This window comes from Eubalaena glacialis, chromosome 12 (genome assembly GCF_028564815.1).
Source record: "Eubalaena glacialis isolate mEubGla1 chromosome 12, mEubGla1.1.hap2.+ XY, whole genome shotgun sequence".
Lineage (NCBI taxonomy): Eukaryota > Metazoa > Chordata > Mammalia > Artiodactyla > Balaenidae > Eubalaena > Eubalaena glacialis.
Genome location: NC_083727.1, coordinates 90,114,755 through 90,138,310, shown reverse-complemented (window position 1 = coordinate 90,138,310; position 23,556 = coordinate 90,114,755).

The window sequence follows — 23,556 nt, the reverse complement described above, 5'->3', positions numbered from 1 at the left end:
ATAATAATAGTGACTTAAAATGAACATTTCATTCTTTTCATCCTGAAAGATAGGTGGGTGAGGATGGGAGAGGGGCTCAGAGCCATTAGAGATTCTGGGTCTTTTTATTTTCTTATTCTACTATTCTTTGTGAAGGACAGTCTAAGAAGGCTGCTGACCTCAGCCTTTCTATGACTTCTTTTTTATTCAGCCTTCTCTTTCTGGAGAAAAACCATAGAGACTTTTCTTTCTGCCAGTTGCTTGCCTAAAACCTGAGCTCCAGAAAGAAATACAGCTAAAAAATAAAAATAAAATAAAAACTTTGCCTCTCTTAAGTTCTCTTGTCCCATATGTGGCCTAGAATGAACTGAGCTTCTTGAACTGAAGAGGCCGTGTGGCTGTACAGCAATTCAGCATGTTGAAAATGCTCCCATGATCAATACCACTTAAAGGATTAGCACAGGGTATGTCCTAGAGCCCTTCCTCAATCAGAAGGAAAAGCTCTGAACTGTCTGAGATTGAATTATTCACCAGTTTGGTGACCTAATTCAAAGTTCCATTGAATGCATATATACATGTATATGTTATTACGGACAAATTTTGTCCTTTCAGAATTCACATGTTGCAGCCTTAACTGCCTAGGTGACCATATTTTGAGATAGAGTCTTTACAGAGGTAGTTCAGATTAAATGAGGTCATAAGGGTGGGACCCTAGTCCTATGGGACTAATGTCCTTATAAGAAGAGGAAGAGACACCAGAGTGATCGAACCCTCTCAGGAACACTCACAAAGGAAAGGTCATGTGAGGAACAGTAAGAAAGTGGCTGGAAACCAGGAAAAGAGCCCTCACCAAACACCAAATTTGCTGGCACCTAGATCATGGAATTCTAGCCTCCAGAAAATAAATGAGAAAACAAATGCCTATTGTTTAAGCCACTCAGTCTGTAGTATTTTGTTATGGCAGCCTGAACAGACTAATGTGTGTGTGTGTGTGTGTGTGTGTGTGTGTGTGTGTGAGTGTGTGTGTAAAACAAAACTATTCTGTGGTATTTTAGAAATATTTAAGTTGTCTAGGCAAATAATTATCATATTGTGATGCCAAGAATTTTAATCTCAAAGCTCTTTTTATTTTTTCAAAATTTGTTCTACTATTAGATTTATAGAATAGTTGCAAAAGTAGCTTAGTCAGTTCACATAATCCTTCACTCAACATTCCTCAGTGGTTTATGACTTAACATAACTAAAGATTAATTACTACAACCAAAGATCTATGAAAATTTAGCATGAGCAAGACATATTTGCTGAATGTGTGAATGATGACTAGCTCTGGTTTATACTAATAACAGTTTTATATTAATATGTTTCTCATTAATATAAAGTATGTTTATTAACTCATTTTGTTGTGCTTATTCTGAGAAATTTCGCATATAATCTTACTTTTGACACTGTAAGCACTTCAATTGACAGACTACAAGATCATAAACAAAGAATTATGACCTCTTAATGTGATCAAACAGCAGGAGGGAAAGAAAACTGCTCAAATATGAGATATTTAACAATTAGCACTTTACGGAAGGACATACCATAAAAAACACATAATTTAGTGTATTTTCAGAATGCAAGTATGAATTGTAAGGTTTAATTCAAACTATTGTAAAATCTCGGACAGCTGTCTCTGCCTTGCTTTCCTAAACATTATCAGAGGCCCACACCAGTGACGCTACAGGCTGTGACCCTATAGTCACCCACAGCATTCTTAGTCTTATAGCTAATTTTAGCTTTTCAGTAAGCACCAAGAGCTTCAGTAAAGCTATAGCCTCTGAAGAGTATCAATTTCATAACAAAAGATGATTGATCAACCTTTCTCTACCATTTATGTCAATCACATGAAAGACTCAGGATCCTACAAAAGTTATCATAAGAGAAAATTACATAGTTTTCTATCTTCTCAATTAAACTTATTTGAGAACAAAACCAATATTAAAGGAGTAATGGCTAGCAATGGGGCACATCAATGTTCAGAAGAGAGCAAAATTTAAAATCCATTTCTTCATGTGGTGAAGTTTTTCTAGTTTCATTATTCTATGCTATTTCAAATAATGTATGGAACCAATCTGAAAATAAAATTGAGCAAATGCAGCAACTTATTGGCTAATATTTTATTATCTACATATTGTCTATAATATCTAAGTGAGATCATAGTTCCAACAATGTCTCAATTATATAGATAACAAAATAGCATTGTTAAATAGAAAAAATATACATATTTTTGGCAGCGCTGTACAGCAGGTGGGATCTTATTTCCCGACCAGTGATCGAACCCATGCCCCCTGCAGTGGAAGTGTAGAGTCCTAACCACTGGAGCACAAGGGAATTTCAAAAAAAATATTGTCTAGTGTACGTTTACTTCTTTCTATTTTAGTTTTAATCTGCTTATATGGGAAAAGGATTGTGGAATAGTAATATGAGGTGCTTTAGATATTTTATTACTATTCACATAATGAATTTTATTATTAATAATTTAACTAATTATTTACAAATAATTTGTTTCTTCTTTTAATATTACCCCAAAATAATTTCTGAATTTATCTGCCATATTCATTATTTGGTTGTCAGAAAATTGTCCTTCCCTTGTTAGCAGAAGTTAAATATGTCATTTAGCAACTCTTAAAGTACAGAAGGTAATAAACATATTTGATCTAGCCACAGCTTTAAAGAGGTGAAACAAATTATTAAAGTATGGAAATTACTAAAGATATAATATTTAGACTAAAAACTGTCAGTCCAAGAGCTGTTATATTTTGGAAATGATATTTCCCTATGAAATAATAACTAATACTAAGTAATAATTAATAATTAATGTATTAATAATAAGACAATAATTAAAACTTGTTTCCACATTAGAGTTTTACTGTCTATAAATATAAAACAGAATGAGTAGTAAGACAAATAGAATATGAGATAACCTGCTAATTGAGACAAACATTTATGTCACTTTACTTAAATGATGTAGAAAAATATGGTCCCTTGTTTAAAGGTTGACACTCAGGTTTATATTTGGGGGCCTCTTTAAAGGGGAGAACAATGTATAATGGAATTATATCAGCATAAACCCTAAGATAGGGGCTAACCTGAATCTGATCTATTCTACTCAAGAATATGAATTTTCCATATGCACTCAGAGGATTCTAGCTATGTTGCAACTGTCATAGATAAAGTTGAAGAGTAAAAGCAAATTTACCAAATTTCAGGGAATGCATATTGCATTCTGGGAAAAAAAAGAAAGAAAACTAAGTAAATCAACATACATTTAAACCAAACATTCATCTGAATTGTTCAACTCAGAGAGTGGTCCTAATCAATATGAATCATGAAATCCATACTGAGTCTTCAGATTTCAGCTGCTAAGGTGGCTAAATCACTGACTAACATTGTCTTCCTGCAGTACATATTTTTAGTCACATATAGCGTCACAGTCTCAGGGCAATTACTGAAATTAGCAAATATATAAAGCATTTGGAGTAATGTTTGTGAAGGTAGTCTAATGAAACCCTTAGTGTACAATCAATACAAAACAGCAGTAGCCAAGGAATACAGTGATTCTCAATCAGATATTATAATGCAAATTGTAGGGCTTGCTGTGTAATGCCTTCCATAAATCTTAACATTTCAAAAGGGTATAAAATAGTAAAATTGTTTCCTGAAAAAAAAAAAAAAAAGAGCAATGGAAATTGTATATACTAGATGCTTGAAAAAGGAAAGAAGAAAAATAAAGATAAATATACCTCTAGAGTTTATGGGGGCACACTGTACCACTGGCATATTGTGTGTGTGTGTGTGTGTGTGTGTGTGTGTGTGTGTGTGTGTGATTTCGTTCTTTTATATTACCTATACTTTTAGTCTCCTTCATAAAAATCTTTTATTTTTTGTTTTTCTTTTTGTTTTGGTGTGTGTGCTTGTTATTTTCCTAATTGCCAATGGGAGGGTATAACTTTCCCCTAAGTCCCCGTTTCTTCCTTTTAAGTGTCACTGACACCCTACAGCATGTTAAAGCTAAGGAGATGGGAACTTCACTCTTCTCGTCCACAAGAGCAGAGGAAGAGAGGAAGTTAGACCCACCCCCCCAAGGAGTGTGAGATCCTTTATTGTTCCTTTCCTTTAATCAGTGGGTCTCAATCAGGGTGTTTTTGTCTCCCAGGGGATATTTTGAAATGTCTAGAGACATTTTGGTTTGTGACAACTGCAGGAGGTGGTTGTTACTGGCAACTAGTAGGTAGAGATAAAGATGTTGTTAAGACCCCACAACAAAGAATTAGCCATCCCAATAGGACCGTTGCCTGGAGGTTAAGAAAGTCTGATTTAAATGGGCTTTGGTTTGCTTACCTTTTTTTCTGGTATGCAAATACAATTTTCATGAAATTTGATAGACTTGCTTTTCCTGTTCAGATTTAGCTATGACAATTGTATACTTTTTTATTTTTCTGCTCTTATCTTTATTTTTACTCTCTCTAGTCAGCTTCTTTGTTTTTTTGTTTTTTTGTTTTTTTTAATCAATTCTTATTTCCAGTCAGGCTTCTTTTCCTTACAATAACTATATACTCATTAAAGTCTTTCCTTACTCTGATAATGCTTATTATCTACCATTCTCAAACCTAAAGAGATACTCAAATGACATACATTACTTTAAAAGCAGGGGTTTTATTAAGCACAAGACTTGCACAGAGTTTGTTATGGATGTAGATGTGTTGGATATAAGGAAACATAATGCATCCCTCCTGCTCTTTTGGATATTAAAAATTTGGAGGTGAGATTATGTTGAGTAAATAGCTAACATAACCACTCTCTTTCACAAATTCATGAATAATGACATATGTGTTTGTGTGTATATACATATATATGTATATACATATACACTTATACACCTGTAGATATATACACACATATGCATGATCATGACTGTAATCCTTAAACTTTTCTGGATCACAGAATTCTTTGAAAATTACATTAAACTCAATTAAGAAAAATATAACCTATTTTAATTTTGTATTGTAAATTATTTTCTTGTGATACACTATTTTATACTATATAATGATGTATGCTTTCATTCAATTCAACAAAATTGCATTGCATGTATTCTAAGTGTTAGATAATTGGAAAATTGGAGATATAGGAATGGTCAGAAATTAGATATATGAAATTGTGATTCAAAGTAGAAGAGTTTGGTTTAATTATGAAGCCCATGATATGACCAAAGAAAAAAGTCGAAAAAATGGAAGATAAAGTCATTGGAAAGAGGAGGACAAGAAAACAAGGGGACAGGATTTTTGGGTGGATCATTTACAAATACAGAATGTTATTCAAAATCTAGGCTGTAAAGCAGTTGCCAAAGTCATTAAAGAATGGGGGAGAATGACTAAAATGCTGTCATAGGAGAAAAAGAGTAGGGGTGCAGGATTTATAACAAGTTACATAAAGCGTAAAGATCAAGGACTTTACTCTTTTTTTTTAATTAAAACAGGGACAATGGTCTCAAAAAGACACTGATCAGGTAAGTGAAGAGGAAAATTATACTTCCCACCTATATGGCTATATATGGATTTTGATTAAATGACCAATTCCACTTGGGAGAAGTTCAAGAAAGCAGAATATTATGAAGTGCTAATTTTTGTTTAAGGCTAGGTGTTATAGGGAATATTCATGAAAGAGTTTGATGATGTTCAGGCAGCCTATTAAATACCTTCTACTTCCAAGAAAAAGGAAAATTGTGAACATGAATCAAAAAAGTCAAATTTATTTCTGCTTAAATATTTCTATTAAAATGTTTTGTTAGTCTTGAAAAAGAGGTTTAAATTATTGAGTGGTCTTTTGTAAGGCAACATGCCATATTTGATCTCCAATCAATTTTTCATTTCTCATTTTTATGGCAATAAGTGCTGAAACTCTGAATCAGAAGAGCATATAGAAAAAGAATAAAAACTCCCATAGCTCACTTTGACAAATGAGGATAAGTCTGTGTCAAGGAACAACAAAACTCTCTAAGACTTGAGTGAAATTTATGAGGCATCATTCCCTTTGTCCTTAATGTCAGTGAGGTCATTTTTGGCAAGGTCTGCATCATTGATTTGCTGTCTATGTCAGTAAGGAAAAGATTACAAATCCATGTTTCAATTTTAAGTTCATCTGAGCAAAAGTAACATTCAACAATTTTCTTCAGGGTTTCCAGGTTTCTGCAGATATATCCCTGCAGATAAATTAAATAGGAGAATTTGCATAGTTGTCTTTCTCAAGTAACTTAATATAGAGTGCCAGCTTGACCAAAACAGTGTTCATAATGGTGAGCTGGCAGGACTGAATTTTGAAGGCTTTAACTCACTCATACACCCATAGAACTCCACCAAATGAACCACAGTATGAACCACAGAACTCTTTATTTTTAAATTGTTCTTAGATTGGCCATTTCTTATCTCTAAAAGAGTGAAACTTCTGCTGAGTTTGAATAAATTATTTCATGCATAGTCAATTAAACCAGTGAATATTGTGTAGTTTGAAAACTTTATATTTTTGCCTTAATTTTTACAAGTCCACTTAAAAAGATGATGGTTCAAGGATTAGCTCATAGAGATCCAGTTTCATGGCAGTAGAAAAAAAATTCAAAATCACATTATAGTGTTGGACACCAAGACATGCAATGCAGAAAAAAATGGGACATCACAATGTGTGATATTTTCCTCTTCACAAAATCCATAAAAACCTGTCTATTGTGAAGAATCAAAACAGTCTAAGTGATTAAAACACCAAGAATTTTCTTCCAGCTCAGCTTTTCTTTGACCAAAAAAAATCACCCATCATTTCAAAGTTATCAGCTTTTATGGTACCTTAAACAGGACTAAACAAGTGTTAGCTATCTTGATAGACATCACTAATTTCATTAAGCTTCATGTTGAAGAAATATGGCAAGACCATGTCTTTAATAATTGCCATCCGAATATTAGAAAACAGGATTTTAATGTGGTTGAAATCATTTGACAGATGCATGGCTTTGTTTGTTAGATTTCCTTGTGTTTCAAATACACAAACCAGTTGAATCTTGGCTTCACTAGATGTCTCACAATTGTATAATTTTCTTTTTTAACAATATGATGAGCAAGTATTTTGTGTTCATGTAAATCTAGATTTAGATAAAGATCCATAAGTATTATCCCAATCCTTAATTCAAAACAAGGAGTCCACATTTTCTGATTTATTTTCTGTACATTTTTACTTTGTTGAATGCATTACAACTATAATTTTATTTCACAATTTTTTGGCTGTTTGATTTATTTTTATTCAATCTTGAACAATTTAAATAAAACCAAAGGATATCTGCTTCTCAATATATTTATTTGCTTACATATTTAAAGAGAGTACCTATCCATATGAGGAATGGCCTGTGTCTGTAACCATAATGTTAAGGTACATATTTTTAGTTCCAACCTATTGGAAACTATTCTAGATATCATAAAATAGTAAAATTGAAGACCACGTTATGTGATCTGGGACTGTACTATCCTGTATCTTTCTAAATACTGGAGAGAAAAGGGTACTCTAAAAACTTAATTTGGGGTTCCAGGTTAAGAAGGTGGATTAAAGACTTACTGACATTTAATTTTGTGTCATCATGAAATATCCTTCCAGTTATTGAGAAAACATTATTTTTAAGTCATAAAACTGCAGAGATAGAGATTATAGGAGATAGGACAACAGCAACAAAAGCAGATAAACAAATGGTAACTGGAGGCAGCTCTGAGATAGCTGAAATTTAAACCAAGAGTGGGCAAAAGATGAGAAAGCCGGCTCTGCACTGAAGATCCCTCAAATGGATCAGTAAGTGCCTTCGAAATTAGGGATAAAGCGCTGGTGGCTGAAATGAGAAAGGTTGTTGAGGGCTGTTTCATTAGGAAGCAGTTCAATCCCTAGGTCATCTATAGCAATCTGTTACAAAATTCCACTTTCTTCATCCCGCCTGAAATCTGGAGTTACGTTCCTTGTGACCAAGCACAGTGAAAGAGGCCATATCTGAAGCTGTTGTCACCCTTAGAATAAACATACAGAAATTTTCAAAATGAATAAAAATATTATATTCACTTATGAGATCCACAACAGCGATAGAGTGACGCTAAGAATTGAAGCCAAAACGAAAGACATTGCAAACATGAATGGCGAAAGCATAACTTGGCAATTATCTTTTAAACAGTAACTTGACACAATCATCCAATGTCTATAAATGGTAATACAGATGAAGACATAAAATTTCCAAAGCAAAGGAAATTTTCATACATTTGTAATAAGCAGATGTTTGCATATGTAGAGATTCTTGGGAAGAATGTACAGGAAGCAGGTACTGTTTACTTTTGGGAAAAAGAACTGCTAAAAGATGTAACGGAAACATAGTTTTCACTTTTAATCAACTTGTGCTTTTCTACTTTGTATAACATCAATATATTGCCTGTTCAAAAATTAAATTTATATATGCATGTATATTTCCCTCTGCCAATAAATAGGTAGAAACTCATGTTGGGAGAGGATGGATTTTAAAGAGCCAGCAAATATAAAATGTTTCTTACAAATAAAAATTTTAAAATAACAATTAGAAAATATTTGAAAAATTAATCATTTATATTTAAGTCATGAATTTCTTAAAGTTTATTAAATTTCCAAGGTAATAATCACAGAATTTAGAGAATGCAATTTTAAAAACCTTAAACTTTATAGGTATGGTACAGTTTTACAATTCTTGTATTTCATACCAAGCACATACACATTTTATTAACAAATAAGGAAATATTTATTATATGCATCACTTTTTCCTCTTTAAATCATAACACAGAGTATATGTGGAACATTAACAGCCAGATTAATATAACCTAAGAACAACCAAATACTAAATTACATGATCCTAGATGGCAGATATATCTGTTAAGGATGTTTTGGTTGCAAGTTACAGAAGACCTGACAAGACTGGCTTAAAGAACTTGGACTCTATTTGTTGACATAAGAAGTCTAGAGGTAAGCATTTCTTGGCTCAAGTGCAATGACATCAGGCACAGCAAATCTGTGATTCTTTTGGTCTTATCTTCAGAGTGGTCAGAGGGCAAGGACAGATTGAGCCATCATATAAATGTTTAACATAGAAAGAAGGAAAGAAGGGGATAAGAATTAATCCAGGAGACTTTGGTTATGATTCATTGATGATAATTGGGCCAAGTGGGCATGCATGCTGGGAGAGCTGACATTTAACTATTAAAGCCTCTACCACAGGAGCACATCTGTTTTCTGCCACCGCATGAACAAGAGCTACTACTTGATTACCAAACTTTTATCTTCTTGATGGGCACATAACTCATTTTACAGAATTTCAGAAGTTGTCTTAGACCTAAAAAACTGAAGTGATATGTTCTATTTCTAGAAGTGACCATCACACTATCCACAATCATTTTCTGTTTTCTGCCACTGGGTGTTGACCTCCAGAATAACTTGGATATCATGTGGTGAAGATGGGGGAGTCTCCCGGATCTTCGAATCACTGTTCAAAAATGTGCTTTCTACTGCCTGTCACAAAAGCCTATTATAGAATTAATACTAGGGAGAAATAAAGTTTTATGTTTAAGTTACTGAAATTTTTAGACAACTTTTACAACAATCAGCTTAATTAATATAGTGCTTTAGTTTGTCTTTATCCTTACAGCACTCAACAAAATTTCTTTAAAAATATCTAGATCTAGATTGGAGATTTCTCACACCAATAACAAAGTCATATTAAAAAGGCTTGTTTATTTTTTGTTTTGTTTTTTATTTACCTTAACATCAATGAAATACTGAGCTATTGAAGTATTTTAATTGGGTAGTGATATTATCAATTTTTTGATTGACAAAATTCACACCTGCTGTGGTATATACTGTTTGGATTTAAAACTGAAGATTAAACAAATATTATAATAACTAGAGTGGAATGCTGAGATTCTAAGATAAGAGAAGTACAGTGGGAAAAGAAAGGAGTCCACAGATCCAAAAAATTTACAAAATTCAGTAGATGGGTTGGTGATTCAATTACTAGATAGAAAGACAGAATTTCATGGATGATGTCCAAGTTTCTAGTTGGGTAAAAATGTAGTGATAGATGCTCACAAAGAAGGATCATAAGAGAAGGCGGCTGTCTGATGAGACAGTAATATTTTCAGCCTTAGGCATGCTGATATTAAATTTGATGTCTGTAGATCAAATAGATACCTAATTATCCAGGTTAAGAAACTTTGTCTAAAAATCTAGATTTGGAAGACATCAGAATATGATGTTGCTTACATGAGGATAAGTGAAATCATTTAAGAACAATATTGATTGAGAAGAATAATTCATAAGTTAATTCTTGAGACCAAATTGAAAAGAAGAGTAGACTAAGAAGGATACGGTGAAGGATAAAGAAATATAAAACAAGGAAAAGGTAAGAAAAAAGCATGGAATGATCACTGATATGAAATGTTGTTTAAAGAGCATGTCAAAACACATAGGCCACTGGTAATTTTAGCAAGAGAAGCTTATTGGGGTGATATGAGTTATCATCGAATTTCAATTGTACTGAAGTAGAAATGTTATATCAGAAAGAAGAGACAGTAAAAGTTCTCTGTCAAGGGAGTCAGGAAGAACTCCTGTAAAACATGGAATTAGAATTTTTAAAAGGAGATATTGAAACACATTTAATATTGGTTAGAAGGATACAGTATAGGAGTATAAATGCTGGATGAAGAGGGAGAAATTGTAAGATGTATGTTTCTCAGAAGGCTGGGAATGAGGAGATCCAGCTAATAAGGTTATATTTAGTGACTGAATGAAGAAAGAGTTCCCATGTGATGGTTTCCAAAAGGTGAAAGTGGTGACAGCAGATTCTTATATTTAAGGAGTTTAAATTGAAAGAGTTTTTAAAGAACAAGGATCCTGAATTCTATATGTAAACATAGAATAAATGTTGAGGACTGAACTGAGGTTAGATACCTTTACTATGACAATAATTATTAAATTTATAAGATATTTTCTGTTTATGTTTAGTAGCTCAGAGTAGGTATGGAAATTCTTTATCAAGAGTTTTGCCATGCTTTGGAGCAGAGGACAACTGGCCAAGGGAGTTGGCAATTTCAGCAAGGGAAACGTTTTGATGATTTTTTTGAAGTTCATATTAGATATATAAAGAAAGTTGATAATTGCAAGTAACTGAGCTGACAGCAAGTTGAATGTAAAGAAATGGAATCTGAAAATGTTAAAGTATTTGATAGATCAGGTCTGGGCTATAAGCAGTAATGTGCTGGAGCAGATTAGGTGCACTTCTTCTGATTTGTGTTCAGTGGGAGAATTACCAATGTAAATCTTCATGTGATCCAAACCAGTTTGTGTGTGTGTGTGTGTTTCTGAAAACTGGTTGTTAAACAATCATGACAATAAGCTCCAAGTCGTGCCTCTGGAAGTTGGATGGCTGGCCTACGTGAGTAAAAGTAAAAGGTAAATATGCTGACTTTTTAATAGTTCATCCACATTACAACTTGAAATTCCTGATCATGATGGCAGGACTTTGAGTGAAGGAGTCAGGTGTCAACATTTTCAATAAATCAATGGAATTTATCAGGTGTTAAATAGATAAAGTATTGAAGTTGGATATGGAGTGATATTAGCTAGAGAAGAATATATACATCCAAAATAAGACATTTAACACATCTAAGTCAATTGTGAGAGGGTAGGAGGTCACTGAACTCATCTCCCCCCCAACAAAGACATCAAAAATACAACAAAATGTGGAACAATTCTCCATGAAAACTAACTGGAAAATGGCAGAAAGACTCCTGTACAACCAAGGCTGTAAGAAAGATCCACAAGAAATCGGGTAGGAAGGAAAGAGAAGTCATCAGGTCGGGACAACAAAGATATATTGTAGAGCACAGAGATATATGATATATACCGTTTTTTTGGTAATAAATTTAAATGGAGTACAAACTATAAAAAGATTATGTTGTACACCTGAAACTAATATAATATTGCAAATCAACTACACTTCAATAAAAAGAAACAGAGAAAGGAAGGAAGGAAAGAAGGAAGGAAGGAAAGAAGGAAGGGATTTACATAAGTATGAAAGAGATTAATAATTATAGTGTGGTCTTTTGAAGTGAGGAAGATTAATCTCACATCCTAATACTGAGATGTGTGGGATTTGCCTGAGTCAGTAGTACTGAGAAGACACAGAGCAAGAGATATCTTCAAGGGTAAGGAGGTTTCATTTGTTACCATCCATGGAGTAGATGCTCAGTAATGAGACCAACAATGTATAAGAGCATTTATGACTAGAGAGCAAGATTTTGAGATGTTTCGGAGGTAAGTTTGATTGGTGTGCTCATTTTCCTAAGGGTGAAGTGGGAGAGTTTGTGGCCAGAAAGAAGACAACAAGTCCATGTGGTAATGAAACTGTAAAAGGACATGAATGATCAAGAGACTCTTATGTTTAGGTGGTAACCAAGACCTCAGTGATATAAAACGTAGATGTTGTTAAGTTTTTCAGAGGAATTAATCCCTAAAACCCCATAGCAGATGAAGTTCTCAAGCATCTCCATAACTTTATTAATTGTGCCTCTGAAGCATTGTGCAATGAACCAACTGTTTGTTTCGTGAACATTATGTGTGCATTGAAAAGAAAAGGCATGTGTCTCTCATGATTCTAGCAAACACTGAGTTTTAGAAGTAGCCTTCTTTGGCTTTAGTTGATTCTATTCCCAAGGAAGTCTGATTTTTGTTACTTAAAAAAAGCTATGATAAAATATGAGTCATTTAAAGTCTCTGAAAATTTGCTGTGGAAATGTGGACAAGCTCCGTTGGAAAAGTAAGGTAAGCAATACAAATTAATTACTAATATCATTGGCCCTTGAACAACTCATGGTTAGGGTGCCAACCCCAATGTTGTCTAAAATTCAAGTGTGACTTTACAGTTGGCCCTCTGTATCCATGGTTGCACATCAGGGAATCAACCAACTTTGGATCGTGTAATATTGTAATATGCATTTAGTAAAAATAATACAAATATAAGTGGATCTGTGCAGTTCAAACCTGTGTTGTTGAAGGGTCCATTGTAATTGAAACGTTCCCCAAGAGAACCATAGGAAAGCAATATCCTAGCAACCACTGGAAGTGAAGTGATAAATTACAGTCTTGGGGGTGGCACCCAGGTGTTAATAGGTAAGGTAGTGTCTACCCCAAAATTAACCAATCTCACTATGTCTTCAAAATGGAAAATACAAAACCAGAAATTTTATCAGGAAAAAAAAATGGCAGAGTCATATCTGTTTGCCTTACTTAAATAAGTGGGTCACATTGGTTTGAAATTTCTGGCTCAGAAATGTCATTGCTAAGGTAAACAAGAAGTTGGCAGTGGGGGAAAAGGACATTTGAGTCGGGGAGCTGTGACAAACATTGTCCTTTTCAATCTGAGCTGTTTCAATCAGACTAACATCACATTGATACCAGTACAAGAACTCAGGTATGAAATACACAACCATCCAAGTCACAGCATGAAATCAACATGGGCTATTTCTGGTAAAACCTCAGGCACCTGTTAAGCCAAAGGTAAACTCGGGTTCTGACTCTGTCTCATGTCAGAGCAGGCCTTGAATAAAAGGAGACTAGTGCATCAAGACATGAAATAGGAAACTGTGAAGTGAGGTAAAACATTAAAATTTATAATAAAATATTAAATGGTGCTTTACATTTTTTAAAGATTTATATTTCTGCTTTAAACATATAGGGCCTCTTTTATGCTTTTTATGTCTTTTAACATTAATTTTCTCTTAATTTTTGTTGAGGTACAATTTTGTGGTATACAGAATAGTGGCCTCTCAGGGTGTGCACAGACAATCAAAGATTCTGATAATCCCCAGGACCTGGGAATATGCTACTTTATATGGCAAGGGAAAATTAAGGTTGCAGATGGAGTTAAGTTTGCTAGTCAGCTGGATTTAACATAGGGATATTATCCAGGATTATCCAGGATTATACACTGGGCCAATGTAATCACAAAGCTCCTTAAATGTACAAAAGGAAGGCAGAAGCATCAGTGTTGAGTGATGAGATGTGAGAAAGACACAGTCAACAATTGCTGCCTTTGACTATGGAAGGGTGCCTGGAGGCAAAGAAAAAAAAAAAGTAAACAACCTCTAGAATCTGGGAAAGGCAAGGAAAAGAGGCTTCTCTCCATTAGAGCTTCCTGAAAGGAACACAGGCTTGCTGGCATCTTGATTTCAGCCCGGGGAGACTTATTTGGGGTACTGACCTCCAAAACTATGAGATAATACATCTGTGTTGTTTTAAGCCACTAAATTTGTGTTGATTTTTTGCAGCAGCAATAAGAAACTAATACAACATGAAACACAGTGAGAAGTCTATTTCTTCTAATAACTGAAAGAACAGTGCCTCCAATTATTGTGACTGTATCTAATCATTCCTTTCATTCTGTGAGGATTTTCTTTACATCTTTTGAAACTCTATTATTATGGGCATACTAAATTTGGCTTGTTACATCCCCGTGGTGAATTACCCCTTTTATCCTTATGCAGTGCCTCTCTTTATGTCATAATACTGCTTGGCTTGAGGTCTACATTGTCTGATATTGATACAGCAACACCAGCTTCCTGAAGATGTTTATGCAGTATGCTAGTTTTTCACCCTTTTACTTTCAACCTATGTGTTTCTATTGACAGCATAAATTTGGTCTTGCTTTCTTATCCAGTCTAGCAATCTGTGTCATTTAATTAGAGTGTTTTCTTTTAGATTTAATATAATGATTGATGTGGTTTAATTCTACCTTCTTGTTATTTATTATCCATTGCCCAAGCTTTCTTATACAGTTCTTTTCTGGCTCTTTCCCTATCTTTTCATTTAATAAAATATTTTCATTTATGTCCTCTATTGGCTAGTTAGTCTCATCTCTTTCAATAGAGGCATCCTTAACTCATTAAAGTATATGTAGCATTAATATTATGCCATTGTAATCTTCATACTCCCCAAGTCTTACTCCCAACTTCTGACTTTACAGATGAACATTCTCACTTTCCATATCTGACTTCACATTTCACATTTTCCACTTCCTTTTCCCACCCTCAACTTTTCCTTCCTTTTTCCTACATTACAAATATAGTAAACATATAATATAATTTCTTTCAACTGCCTGCCCCAACTGTGCAATTATTGACATCTTTTCCAAATACATCTGAGAACGTTTTTATTTCAGTTATTTTATTTTATAATTGCTAAATGTTTACTTGTTTTTAATAGTTTCATTTTTTCTTGCTGAAAATACCTGCATTTTTACTCATGAAGATGATATGTTTCCCTTTAAATATATTTATAATAGCTGTTTTAAAGCTTTTGTGTGCTAAATCCAATTTCCTTAGTCTTTTGCAATCAATTTATATTGACTGCTTTCTCTCTTGACTTTGGATAACATTTTACTGTACTTTGCATGTATAGCAAAATTTTAAATTGCTGGACATACTGGGTGATACATTTTAGAGGCTCTATATTCTGTTATCTTACACTGAGAAATGTCGTGTGTTCTAGCAGGTAGTTCAGTTATTGCCTAATCACCTTGGACCCATGTAGATTTGATTCAGTGCTTAATTAGGGCAGATATGTGGAAAGATCAATGAGGTTCCTAAGGTCACCTAGCTTGATGATTCTCAGCCTAGAAATGCTGAATCTCTTGTTGATCTTAGTGAGTTTGGTTTTGAGCTTCACAAGAGTGTGTCTAGAGCAAGTTCTTTCTCTACAGTAGTTCATTCCTAAGTATGGTATTTCTGGTATCTTAGATGAATAATCTATGCATTAAAATGTTTTTTCTATGCTGGCTAGGCCAGTACTAAATAATTTCTCAGAATCTTTGCTCTTTAGTCTTGTTTATCTGCTCACAAACTTAACAGCAGCTGCTGTTCTGTAAACATCATATTTTCTTGCTCTGCACTTACATGGACCTCAACCCTCAACCAAGAACTTGTGGGGAAGCCCTATGTAGGCTTCTTATGTTTCACTCTACTTCTTTTCTAAGTGCCCCACCTCTCAGACTCCAAATTGCTTTAGGAGACACAAATTCTCAACTCATATTATTTATTTCAACACAGTGACAACATTCTGGTTTGGGAAATTGTTCACAGGCTGGGATGATCATAGGCTTCATCTTGTGAACTTATGTCCTATCAGGGATTGACATCTTATTATGTCTGTTTTTCAGGACTAAAGACTTGGTCACATATATTTTGTTCATTTTTATAGTTGCTGCTAGTAGGAAGGCGATTGTAATAACAATTATTCTGTCATGTCTGGAAACAGATATTCCTTCTTTTTGTCTACCTTTGCTCTATTCATTGCCAAAAAGTAATGTCTAAAATTTTCAAAAAAATTTATGAATCCTGTCTATTTGTTCCTGTATTTGTCAGTTTTTGTTTCATGGTTTCAAGGGTCTATCAGCTGCATCTACTTTTAGAATTGTTATTTCTTTTTGAAAATTTGGCACTTTTATAACTATGAAACGTCCCACTTTATCTCTAGTGATACTATCTTTTAAAATATTTTTTTCTTTCTCATAACTGGTTTTCCCAGTACATCTCTTGTTCCTATCATTTAACTTTTAAATTGCCAGTGTCTTTATATTTAAAATGAAAATGTTGAAGATGTCATGGATTTGCATTTGTGTATTTTAATCCATTCTGAAAATCTCTCCCTCTAATTTTGTGTACTAAGTCAATTTACAATTAATGTAATTAACTATATGATTAGATTTGTTTACAGTATTGATATTTTTCTATGTTTCCTTTTTGTCTCTCTTCTACTACTACTTTTGGATTACATGATTACTTTTTATTATTATATTTCATCTTTTCTATTGGCATACAGTTATATGACTTTATATCACTTTTTAAGTGGCTGTTTTTCAAGTTAAAATCATTAAGTAGGAAGGAAAAGAGTGTAATAAGAAGAAAAGTACAATAATTTGTTACCTAAAGATTTTCAAAGTTTTATCTAAGAATATTTTTTCAGCAGAAATATTTATACTCTAATACACACCCCAGTCAAAACTGTGTTATTCTTCACTCACGATTATAATTGAAATATTTAGTCAATATCATTTAGGGATGAGGCATAATTGGAATCCATCAAGTCTGTGTTTCAATCATAGAGCTTACACTAAATAGCTATGTAATCTTGGGCAATTTTCTTAAGTTCACAATTTTCTTTTCACTTAAGTTCACTATATGGATCCTTATCTACCAAATGAGGATAATGGTATGTATGTCACTTGTTTTCATTTCTCCTTTCCTGCTTATTTTGGAATAAAGTTTGTTTTGATCAGTCAATTAATTTCAGCATTCTCATTTGTCATCTCTATAAATGTGACTACCGTCGACCTTCGAACAATATGGGATTTTGAGGTGCTGAGCCTCTGTGCAGTTAAAAAATACACAAGTTTTTGTAACTAACTGCCCTCTGAATCTGCAGTCCCTCCATATCCCTTGCTCCCCATCCATGGATTCAACCAACCTTGGATCATGTAGAACTTAGTTTTTACTATTAAACAAAATCCATGTTTAAGTGGACCCATGCAGTGCAAACCTGTGTTGTTCAAGGGTCAACTGTATATCTGTTTTACTTGTTTCCCCAGTGGCTTTCTCCAGCAATTACAATATACATTCCCTTAACACAATATAATTTGAATTAATATACCATTTTACCTATTGTATGTCTATCATTTCACTTATGTGAGAAAATTAAAACAGTATACTTCTGTTGATATCATCTATCTTTTGGTCATTATTATGAATCTCAAAGTACATTTTTATTATCGTTTCACTAAATAACTAAATGTCTTAATTTAAAACAATCAAGAAAAGAGAAAAATAACTTACATTTACCCATGTTTTTATTATTTTTGCTATTCCAGACCTGAATTTTTTATCCAAAATTACTTCCTTTCAGTCTGGAGATCTTCCTTTCATATATCTTACACAGGTCTGCTGACAACTATATGTGTCGAAATATTTACAAATATTATAAGTGAAAAATATATGATCACAGTGATAGCAGGATCATTATATTTAGCACAAAGTAGTGTTTTTGCTTTTTAAAATATTTACAAATTAGACAATGTAGGACATTTCTAACTTATTCTGAAGGAGTTTATGCCAACTTGATATATTAAGCACATACATATTTATGAAATCAACCATTTCTTTGGGGCTATAGGAATTAGCTCTCTATTGGTTATGCCTAGTTGTCTGTTATGTGTGTGATGATATGAAAATGGTCACAAGCTGCTTCTAGTGATTTACTGTCCGATAAATAATTAATTTTCATTTCTTACTGATTATATACTTCTATAATCATTTCACTTCTCTTTGTGGTATCATTGTCAGTTTTAGAACCCAAACAATTTATACATAAAAATTAAAAGTCAGTTGTACAGACAATATGCACTGTCAAATAAAGCATCTCCTGGCTTGACTATCTGCACGTGACAAAAGGATGTATTATTCTGATTACTATCATCAACTCTTCTAACTATATTGCACAAACCTCACTTAAATAGGCAATAGAGGTGGTTTTGATTGATCATAGAAGATTTCAAATTGTCGAATGTCAGAAACACGCCATTGCAAGAGGTAAGACAAGGCTTCCCAGAGGAAGAATATGCAGGGTCCAGATTTCCAGGTGAGAAAGGAGCCAGGGAGCACTTTAGGAAATTATCCTTAATTTTTCATTCATCTTGGTATTCCTAATTGCTACTGGTGGAAATTACTGCTGGAACGTTATTTTGGAGGGGAAAGCAAGTCAATTAAAAAGAAAATAAAAGAAAATAGATGATTACTCAAATATTATTTCCTCAAGGACTGGGGCTGCATTTTTTCTTGTATTACCATGTCTATTAATGCAGTACCAGGAATTCTTTTTTTTTTTTAATATTTATTAATTTATTTGGTTGCACCAGGTCTTAATTGTGGCAGATGGGCTCCTTAGTTGTGGCATGCATGTGGGATCTAGTTCCCTGACCAGTAGTTGAACCCAGGTCCCCTGCAATGGGAGCGTGGATTCTTAACCACTGCGCCACCAGGGAAGTCCCCAGGAATTTTTGAAGACAGTCACTAAGTCAGTTTCTTCCTATTGTGTTCTCAGAATAAAGAAGTTTTTAAAAAATATTCACTTGGGTGAAATAAAGTCTTTCATCTAAAACATGGAGTAATTCTGTGTGTTCTGTCTATAAGGACCACCTGGCATCAGTCCTAAGGAAGAGAAATACAGTTGACCTTTGAACAACATGGGTTTGAAGTGCACTGGTCCATTGTTTTGATACATGGATTTTTTTCAATAGTAAATACTATAGTACCACCAGAACCCTGGATATGGGGGAACCCCGGGTGCAGAGGGCAAACTGTAAAGTTACACTCAGATTTTCGACTCTATGGAGGGTCATTAACTCAACTGCTAGATTGTTTGAATCAACTGTATAACTATCCAAACAAGGGTTTCAGATTTGTTTGCCTTGGTTTTCTTTCAGCATAACTAGCTAACATGAAACTACCTTGGAAATCTTAAAAGTTTCCATTGATGAAACTAGAAGTAAAGGCTTAATTTACTTCTGGATTTCTGTGGCTACTGAGAGTAATTGATTCTCCTTTCTGTTCTTAGGGTTACCACTGAGATTAAAAAGTGCATGCCGAAATAAAAAGGCTTAATTGACAGTTTAGCTGTACTTTTGTTAGGTTTTAAATAGCTATAAAAATTACAACTAATTTTAACCTGTTTTTCTGTTTTTCATTGTCACTGTGAAGGATTTCCTTCATATTAACTGACCAAGTAAAAACAAGCCCTATGCTTGTGGTTGCCAAAGGGGAAAGGTGGTGGGAGGGATGAATTGGGAGGTTAGGATTGGCATATACACACTACTATATGTAAAATAATCAACAAGGACCTACTGTATAGCACAGGGAACTATATTCAATACTCTGTAATAACCTATATGGGGAAAGAATCTGAAAAATAATAGATATATGTATATGTATAACTAAATCACTTTGCTATACACCTGAAACTAACACAACATTGTGAATCAAATATACTTCAACATAAAATTAAAAAAAAATAATAAAAAAACCTAGCAAGCCCTATAATTAGATCAACTTAGTGCTGACCTCAATATCAGAACCCATTCTTATCACAATCCCAGTTCATATTCAGTGGGTCTGACTAGGAATCAGGATGTCTCCTCCCACTTCACTCATCATAAGAATTAATATGATCTGTATAAAGTATATTGTGCTCTTTACCAAAGTTATTTATTTATACTGCCTTGTGTCCTGTGAGCTGTCTAGATCTGTGGTTTGCTATCTGTTATTAATATGGAAAAATTTTAGTTAGTATTTTTCAAATTATATCAAATATTTTTTCTGCCCCAATCTCTTCCTTCTCCTTTAGGCATTCCAATTATGTGTCTATAACACCTTTTGTAATTGTCCCACAGTTTATGGATATTCTATTTTATTCATTCTTTTTGTTCTTTCTTTGCATTTCAGTTCGGAAATTTTGTGTTCACATATTTTCAAGCATGCTGATTCTTTTCTCAGGCTCATTCATCTTACCGATGAGCCCATCAAAGGAATTCCTCATTTCTGGAATTGTTAATTTCAAGGTTGTTAATTAGTAGCACTTCCTTTTGATTTTTTCTTAGAATTTCTGTCTCTCTGCTTACATCATCCATTTGTTCTTCATGGTGTCTACTTTTTCCATTAACACCGTAATATTAATCATAGTTACTTTAAATTTCCTGCTGGATAATTCCAAAGTCTGTCATATCTGATTCTGGTTCTGATATTTAACTTGTCTCTTTAGGTTGTGTTTGCATTTGCTTTTCTTTAGCCTGCTGTGTAATTTTCTGTTTAAAGCCAGATGTGTTGTATTGGGTAATAGTAACTGACATATATAGTGTTTAGTATGAGGTTTTATGTTAATCAAGCTAGTACTTGCTCTGTGTTCAGTATTTGCTATAGCTTAGGTGCCAGAAGTTTCAAATTTCTTTAGTGCCCTTCTTTATATCTCCCATGAAATTCTTGGGTTTCCCTAAGAATTCCTCCTCAGATAGAGTGTGCACCTTGAAACTCTTTCAGCTGTAAACCGCTATAATTAGAGAGGAGTCCTGCTGACATGGTGGTAAGATGAACAGATTCGGATGCACTCTGTAATCTTATATTTAAATCTCAGCTTCTTAGTGGACTCATATCCCTGGTGTGCCCTTTACAAGTGTTTCTCCACTCTTAGGTGAGATAGGAAACTACAGGGGTCAAAAGTCAGGGAAATACCTTCTCCTGGGCAAGATAAGGCTCTGATAAAGTCTTTTGTCCTAGAGAGAAAGTTTTTTTATAGAGAGCCTTAGCAAGGCTAAACATATTTTACAATGGTTACTCCTCCCCTTCCCCCTTGAGAGTCTCTCTCTTGACTCTTCATCATGGAAACCTGATGGGTTTCCTAAAGGTCAAACCCATCAAACTTTAAGGTCTCCTTCAAACTGGGGCCCCAGCAGTTTCTCAATCTCAATCTAGTAAACCCTCAGCCTCCAGAAATTCATCAAATTGAAATGTTAAATTCATCAAATTGCCATTTAAGTGTTTCTACCACTTATGGTTCAGCAGCTTCTGTTCTGGGAAGCAGACTTCAGCTGCAACCACCTGAGTTCATCTCTCTCTTCAAATGTCAGAGTGGTGGTTTGTCCTGCACCTCAGTTCTCTGAAAAGTCCTACACGTCATTGATTTCAGTTTCCTCAGCTTTGTCCTGTCATTAGGATGGGAATGATGACTTCCAAGTTCTTTACATGTCAGGACTAACATGGAAAGTCTCCCAAAGTATGTATTTAATATAGTGAAAAAATCTCAGTAAAATGCCTATATTAGTATGTGTAGTAGATAAAAGGAAATACTGAGATACAGACAAAAAGATATACAGAAGAAAATAAAAGTATTTCTTTATAGTCTAGACAGAGCAACAGTTTGGTAGAGAAATATTTGAGTGATTAAACAATTATAGCACTGGAGGGTAATACATGTATATTGAAGAATGAAATAGGTAGGTAGTGTTTCATTTAAAATATCAAATATTTAAGAAAATCTTATAATGAAGCTGAGTTTTCTAACAGATATTAGAAGGAGAAATTAATGATATGCAGGATCCAAATGAAAATGCACAATATTTACAAGGTTTTAAATAGAAAGGAAAGACAGAACACTCTTTGACGTAGATCACAGCAATATTTTTTTGGATCTGTCCCCTAAAGTAAAGGAAATAAAAGCAAGAGTAAACAAATGGACCTAATTAAACTTAAAAGGTTTTGCACAGCAAAGGAAACCATTGACAAAATGAAAGACAGCCTACTGATTGGGCAAAAATATTTGCAAGTGACATAATAGATCAGGGATTAATATCCAACACATAAACAGCTCATACGACTCAACCTCAAATAAACAAACAGCCCGATTAAAAAATGGGCAGAAGAACTGAATAGATGTTTTCCAAGGAGGAAATACAGATGGCCAACAGGCACATGAAAAGATGTTCAACATTGCTAATCATCAAGGAAATGCAAATAAAAACTACAATGAGATATCACCTCACTGTCAGAATGGCTACTGTCAAAAATATCACAAATAACAAACGTTGGTGAGGATGTGGAGAAAAAGGAACCCTTGTGCATGCTTGGTTGGAATGTAAATTGGTGCAGCTACTATGGAGAACAGTATGGAGGTTTCTCAAAAAACTAAAAGTAAAACTACCATATGACCGAGCAATTCCACTCCTGGGTGTATATCAAAAAAAAGAAACAAACCCCCCCACCCCTCAAAAAATTCAAAAACATATATGCACCCCAATGCTCATAGCAGCATTATTTACATGGAATCAACCTGAGTGTCCATCAACAGATGAATGGATAAAGATGACGTGGTGTGTGTGTGTGTGTGTGTGTGTGTTTATTTGTTGCAACATGGATGGACTAGGAGGGCATTATGCTAAGTGAAATAAGTCAGACAAAGAAAGACAAATACTGTATGATATTATATGTGGAATCTAAAAAATACAACAGAACCACAGACATAGAGAACAAACTAGTGGTTACCAGTGGGAGGTGAGGAGCAATATAGGGGTGGGGGAGTGGGAGGTACAAATTACTGGGTGTAAGGTGGACTCAAGGAGGTACTGTACAGCACGGGGAATATAGCCAATATTTTGTGATAATTGTAAATGCAAAGTAACTTTAAAAATTGTACCAAAAATAAAAATAACCAAAAAAAAAAAAAAAAGGAAAGAAAAGAATAATATTGTAGAGAAATGTATAACACAAATGAAAAGGGGTAAAATGGAACCGTCCTGGGCTTGAAGTAACATAGGAGTTGAATCTAATTAGTGGTTAGATTCAACTAGTAAAGATTAGATTCACTTAACTAGATGTATGACATTTCACGTTTCTGAGTAAATGATTTTCT